Consider the following 6,932-nt stretch of genomic DNA (forward strand, 5'->3'; position numbering starts at 1 on the left):
CACACAAAGCGGAGGGACCTACAGTTTTACGCCGACTCCGAACGGCGATTGTATTTTTATGAGAAGCTATTTTTCATGGCAGAAATACACTCGGAGGTTTGCCATTGCCTGCCGAGGGACGACCGCTGTTAAGAAAAACATTTTTCTAAATTTTTTGCGATGTTGCTTTGACCAGGGCTTGATCCCAGGTGCCGGTGAGTGAAAGCGCGCACTGCTTACCACTACACCACAGCGGCCGAGAAGAGCTGGTAGCCGAATCTAAATCTGAACACATGTTTATAGCTTTAGTGAGCCCTTAAACCGAATAAGTCAGAGTGACCCCACCGAAGTCTCCCCTCGTTCTGTTGAGAACCAAGGCTTCACGCGAGGGGGTTACCGCATCTCGCACATTGGTTGCTCACATTTCCCAGAGTGCGCGAACGGGGACGCAATAGTCGGCATCGAGTATAGTGATGCAACTGTAGCTGCATATCCAGAAGAACAACAACAAGGAGAGAAAAGGCTTTCTGGACTCAGGAAATTCGCGAGATGATTAGGATGAAAACAATTCACGAATTTGCTGAAAATCCGATTGAATAAATCATCTTTAAAAAAACCTTTTTATTGGTATATTTACCTTGACTTATGACTTAATGTAGTCAAAAATTTTCGAAATTCACTGACTTCATCAGTTGCGTTAATCACTTCCCTCTTAAAACTAAGAGTCATCGCATCAAGGAGGTGAAAGTGATACGGACGAATTTCCTTGATTTAAAACAAGGGTTGCAAAATTCTATAATTATATCTCTAGCTACACCCTATCCGGAATCCTTACATTACTGTTTTAACTTACCGCAGACTTATAACCTCGTTGAACTTGTTACTGGACTTTTATAAAATCACCAAGTTTAGTGAAAATATGCAGAGGTCTAGTTACACAGAGAAAATGGAGACAAAATCTAATCGGTTTAGTGAAAATAATGTCCGAACTGTTCAGTCTCTTTCGAATCTAATAGATGATTGCTCAAGAACATAGTAGTGGAAATATAAAGCAAATTAAATAATGAAGATTCGAAGAAATCTACTTACTCGGGTTCTACCACTTTTTATCAGCTAGGCATGTTAATAAGATGATTATTGCTGAATGCGTTGTCACCGCAAAAGTGCAAAAGTACACAACATTTCACCTTATGGACTGATTTGTTCCATATTTCATGTATGTATGTCTGAATGTAAAACACAAGCAAAGTATACTTAACTCAACAATAAACCCCAATTACAATTAAAATTACAAGCTAAGCACATGTTAAGTTGTTCCGGGCCGTTGAACTTTCATGTCTTCTTCGGTTGCAGCTTTTGTCTACAGATTTACATGAGCCAAGTAATTTGAGCCAGACCAGCTTTTTTCATATGCGCTCAAGCACAGACACCACATACACTCTCCGCATTTATCATTGCACTTTGAATGACTTTCCAGTGCAACCCAAACTATTCACACTAACCGTCACGTAGAATACAGAGTAATACAAAATACCCTCGTATATATACATAGTACATACATAAATCAACTACACTGCACTTGTATATACATACATTTGCACTTATGCGGTTGTCTATATATCAAATGTACGTGAATAAGTGCATTGAAATAAATCTTTTCCGAGGTATTAGTATGTAAAAAGAAGGCGCTTCATTCACTCAACCGCAATCCCTGTTTGCCTAAGAGGTTTCATTGTTGTATTCATTCACTCATTTGATGTTTCTTCTATATAAGCATGCAATGTTTGACCTATTGTCATTGTCACAATTCTGCCCACGTATATATAAGTATTTAGCCATACTTGTACATACATAAATATTGTCAGGTTGTAATTGCCGCGGCATGAAATTGAGATGGTTATCTATGATTTCTCAGCTTGCTTATCCAAATTACTAGGAATCTTTTCTACTTATTTACATTGTAATAAGAAAAGTGTGTAGCATTGAAATGTCAAAAGTACAGAGGTAAAAACATTATCATTCTTTCTCAAAGAAGTGATGACTACAGCGCATGAATATACAATTTTTATTACAAGAAAAGCAAAATTCGTAATAATTTAGATGCTTGTGTGGGACGATTTTATTTTAAGCAACATATCTTTTAAGACCTGATTAATGGTCATACGCAGCGTAAGATGACTTATGTATTATTACAAATCCCTTTTTCTTATTTTCGCCATAGATTACTTTAGTTGTTTCTTTAAGATCTTCATATCCAAATTTGGAAGCAGGTGACTCAGCGCCTGGAGCACAAATTTGCTAACTGAGACGATTGTGATACTTACAACATGCGTATATAGATCCCGCATCAAAGAGATTAAAAACTCACAGTTGTGAAGATAATCCCCTACAAATTCAAGGCGATAACCATTTTTCCAGGGCCTATAGCGTTCTAAGATGGTCATCTTCCCATTTACAAGAAAAAGAATTATTCTGGGCATGAGAAATATATCTTTGAGTGAGACTGTGTTCAATGTCGCTTCTGTGAAAAAGTATCTTGATCCAGTCCTGTAGCTCGTTTCTGTAATAATTCCCTGTTCTCTACTGCTAATGAGTAGTAGAGAATGACGTATATTCTCTACCAGTATAGAAATAATCGGTAGAGAAGAGTTACAGAAACGAGCTACTGGACCCCAAAGTGAACGTCTTATCGTCTAGGGTCGTGCAAGTTCCCGCTGGTCCTTTTCATGACTCATTAAACTTAGATTTTAGCTATGCAGCAAATCAGCGACGTGCCAAGGGATGCTCTGTGCAGTCGCACTTAGATAGGGTAAAAACCCCCCAGAAGGTATATATTTGGTCCCAGGATGAGGCTTTATGCATGTACGTAAATTACTGCAATGAGATAATCATAATTCTCAATCGACACACTAGGCTGTTCTATGTGTAGACGAGTGGTTAGAGATGCATACTACCACTCCGTAGGACCCGGGGCTCGATTCCTGGACCCATGAATATCTTAAATTATAACAAGATTTTATAACAGTGGTCTCCTCTTGGAAGGCAATGGTTATAACTTGAAAAAGCTTTTCATAAAATCCCGTTCGGAGTCGCGTAAAACTTTAGCTCTCTACATTTGTGTTATAACATCAAAACATTCACCAAAAATTGGAGAAGAAGCTCGACCAAACACAGAAATCAGAATACTTTGGGTAACACGCCATAGATCCCGAGCCATTTCGTGAAGTAGATCCCAATACGATCACGAAAGAACTAAGAACATATATATAGATAATGGGAATGCAAGCGCGAGTGGTAAAGATCGACAGGATTTCGGCAACCAAAAGCTTATAGAGGGGTATACCTAGGGAGAAACTAAAGATTATCACAGGAAATATTACTAGGCACTATCGACAAGGAAGCCATCCATCTGCATAAGTTAGGGATTTGGCAAAATGATCTCTGTCTCGACATATCTAAAGATACACAATTTCACCTATCCCTTGACTGTGACACCATTTCAAAAAGGTGAGAGAAGGACCAAAGAATAATGCGGCTAAAGAATTAGCTTATGGATTCTCCATCTCTTTTCCCTCTAACCCTTATAAAGTTTCTTGTGGAATAGGTAGCTAGATAGGAGAAAGCGCAGATTAGTCTTGTAACTCCATATCCAAAATAGAAAGTAAATGAGTTCTGCGTAGCCTAGTGTTTAGAAGGGCCTGCTATCATTCGGTAGAACATATGTGAATTTTAGCTTTGCGTCTCGAAACATATTTATTATTTATTTATCAATCCATAGTAAATGAACATTTTACCAACTATCATTGAACGTCCCTTGCTATCTCAATTTCTGATTTAAATTTTTGACTTACAAATCAAGTTTTATAATTGATAACTAGGCACATTTTTACCTGAACCCGTTCCTGCAACGCCCTTTTATTCAAAGGGTTAAAATTTCTGCAATAAACTAAATTATTACCAAATCTTAACAAGCCTTTACACTTGTTTATTTGACCGCCCTTTTGTAACTGCTCGCATTTTAAGGTGTTGCAACTTTATGGTGCAACCAATAACCTGCCCTCTAATCAATTTATATTTCCTAAAATAAAAAGAATCAAAACCTACACTTTAAAATCGTGGTAGACAAGATAATTATGCTAGTAATTGGCAATTCAATCGATGCTGCAATTACTTTTACAATAAGCAAAGGCAAAAGGCTAATTTTACTCGTACATTGATTGCTGTTCAAATGTTTCTAGGTGCAAGTATGGACACAAGCTCGTGATACCCAACAGATGTTGGTTGCACCAAATTGGAGGGAAACAGAACTTAAGCTACATTAAAATACAAACTGATCGATCGAAAGAGTATTGATCTAGTGATCGTTCACTAAATAAATCCACCGATCGTCCGCTGATCCTCAGCTCGTTCTGTGAGCTAGTCGCTCTTAATCGTTTTAAGTTGTTGCGCTCAATTTGCTGTTGCTGCTTATGCTGCATATTAATCGGCGATTTGTTCAGTTGTGTTGAAAGGCACAGCAATTTACTCTAATTGTGGGATACATTCAATCGCTCTGCACTTATTGTGATTTGCTTTAATTTTGATAGTTGGTGGTTTTTTATTTTATTTTTTTTTTTCAAAATAGCTGATAAGCAAGTAAAGATGGATCGTGCACGTAGCTGCATGCGTTGGAGGTCACGTGGGAACAGCAAAACTTGCGTGATTTTTACTTCCGGTAGTTTAATTTTAAAGCGTACCTAGCTGGGGATTATGAATTGGAATGGTAAAGTTGAAAACGAAGCTTATTTCTCAGAACTGAACAGAATTCTTAAGGTATTTAAAATTTTTTTGCTTGGAGTTTAGATATTCAACGATAAGCTAATCAGGGCTAGAGGAGATTTAAAAAGAAAAACTATAACTACGTTCAATTTAAAATTTTTTCGGAAATATCATTAGGTTCCGATATGCTTACTCGCTTGGAATGTCCTTCTAGTATATTTAGTTGGACTGAAATATATTTTCTCAAAGTGTTTCTTATCATTAAACACTTTGGTTGGGATACTTTAGCTTGGCTGAAATTCTAATGGATCATTCACTCATTAATTTATATCAAACACTATTAACTAGAAACCTAAAGAGTCTGATAAGTCCTGAGAGTTATTACTAAAACAATGGATTGAATGACTTTTGGGTGTAAGCGCATTCGTATCTATTGGAACGTTTGTAGCCTGGGGCATCTGGCGGTATCCGCTCTCCAGACATTGAGTTACCTGAAGGGGGCCACAGTCACCATTTTCCTTTCCTCCCCCTAAGTTTTCGAGAAACGTAGAAGATTTTGAAGATTATACCTGAAAACCCCGAAACTATGCGCAAAACACCGAATCGACCTAGCCATAAACCATCTTGCCAATCATTAATGCTTGGCCCCGCTTGGGTGAGGTCTGTGGCATTCCATGGCCTAGCATCACACTGACTGATTAGGGTCAATCCTTTATGGCAGCCAGCACCATCCATGCCTGTATAGCCTCGGGATCTGGGCATGCTGCCACACTGCCATTGACGCTCATACATATGGGTCGCTGAAAAATTTTGACTGACCTCACATAATTTCCTGCAAGCAACTACAGCCCACCCTGACGAGCTATCAACTCTAATTTTATGATCCGACTACCTTGAAGCTGACTTCAAAATAAAGTTATCAATGCCGCCGACCTCTGAACAAGATGGCTGAGATATCCCGCAAATATTTTTACTGAGTTCTTATCTGACTTTGTCCGATTGTATTGCCCGCAGCTAGATTGGACAAACTTTGGAATGACTAGTTCAGTAGTTCAATGAAGAAATATGAGGAAGAAACGGTGCAACGCCAAGCCAAACAAAAAGCCGTCTCAAGCAAAATGGACAGAAAACTCATGAAATTTGTTCATTGATAATTATCAGATTATAATCTGGATGATCTCTCAGCAATAGCTGAGTGGTTTTGAGATGAACACGGATATCTGTAAAATGTGTACAACATCACTTCTCCTTGAAACTGAGTGCTCATTTAAATATGTAAATACATGCGGCGATTCCATATTTAAATGTAACAACAAGTGATGATTTTTTGTGTGATGATCCTCGATTTCGCTCAAATTTTGCGCGTAGCTTAATTTCATATCTACTAAGACTGACAGAAGTTGCCTTAATAAATTAAAATTTTGTTCTCTAAAAATTATAGGCATTCTATCAAGACATAATTTATTATTATCATTTTTACAAATTATGCAGCAAATATTCTTCTTCTAATTAGATCTTGGTAGAGTATACTATATGTATGCACGTATCTGCCAAATAAAATAATCATCATTATATTCACTCTTCGCAGTTGCATGAATTTCCTGGTTAACCTCCCAACTTAGCCACTCGTATGCATTTCCTGGAACGCCTACAAAAATTGAAGTCAACATTCAATGAATCGCATGATTTTTATTCGCAATGAGAGATAATTCTTGAAGTGAACTCACGCAAAGCCCACAAGCTGCCACACTGAACCCATTTAATCTTATCTAATGTGGCAACAAGCATAGACATTCATCAACTTCGTGCAAAAACGTACAGGAATTATGGTCTGATTATGGCAACTTAACGTAACTTACGGCTCTCACTTAAAAATTCTGTTAAATGGATGTTGCTTATAATTGAACAGCCGAAACTTAACGTAGCTTAATGCCAAGTCGAAATCAGTTTCATTTTGATTCTCTAAGCTCTACGTTCCGTTAAGTTAAGTTAAGTTGCCATAATCAAACTTTTACATGCATGCGCACATAAGTACCTATGTATGAACGTGTGAGCATGCCGCAGCAGCTGTGCGCCAAAATATTTATTCAATTAACAGTTGGCATACACTCAAACAGTTAAGAGGCCATGAAAAAGATACTCTTACCAAAGCCGAAAAAGTAGCTGCAAATGTGCTCTTGCATAAATTTTAGCGC

At 37.7% G+C, this 6,932-nt stretch overlaps 2 long non-coding RNA genes across 2 annotated transcripts in view; one reads left to right on the forward strand and one right to left on the reverse strand.

Annotated features, from left to right (window-relative positions):
• The window catches only part of LOC108372947 (uncharacterized), a 12,224-nt gene extending 9,568 nt beyond the window's left edge, over positions 1-2,656 (forward strand). The window contains exon 3 of the long non-coding RNA XR_001848906.1: positions 2,624-2,656. This is a non-coding gene — a long non-coding RNA (uncharacterized LOC108372947). The remainder of the gene's footprint in view (positions 1-2,623) is intronic.
• The window catches only part of LOC108372948 (uncharacterized), a 15,080-nt gene extending 9,559 nt beyond the window's left edge, over positions 1-5,521 (reverse strand). Inside the window, exons 1-3 of the long non-coding RNA XR_001848907.1 lie at positions 5,510-5,521; positions 4,232-4,236; positions 3,003-3,008 (exon numbers count right to left, since the gene is read on the reverse strand). This is a non-coding gene — a long non-coding RNA (uncharacterized LOC108372948). The remainder of the gene's footprint in view (positions 1-3,002; positions 3,009-4,231; positions 4,237-5,509) is intronic.
• Between the last annotated feature and the right edge of the window lie 1,411 nt (positions 5,522-6,932).

The sequence above is a fragment of the Rhagoletis zephyria genome, unplaced genomic scaffold, assembly GCF_001687245.7.
Source record: "Rhagoletis zephyria isolate East Lansing unplaced genomic scaffold, Rhagoletis_zephyria_1.1 Rzeph_scaffold_06193, whole genome shotgun sequence".
NCBI classification, from domain to species: Eukaryota; Metazoa; Arthropoda; class Insecta; order Diptera; family Tephritidae; genus Rhagoletis; species Rhagoletis zephyria.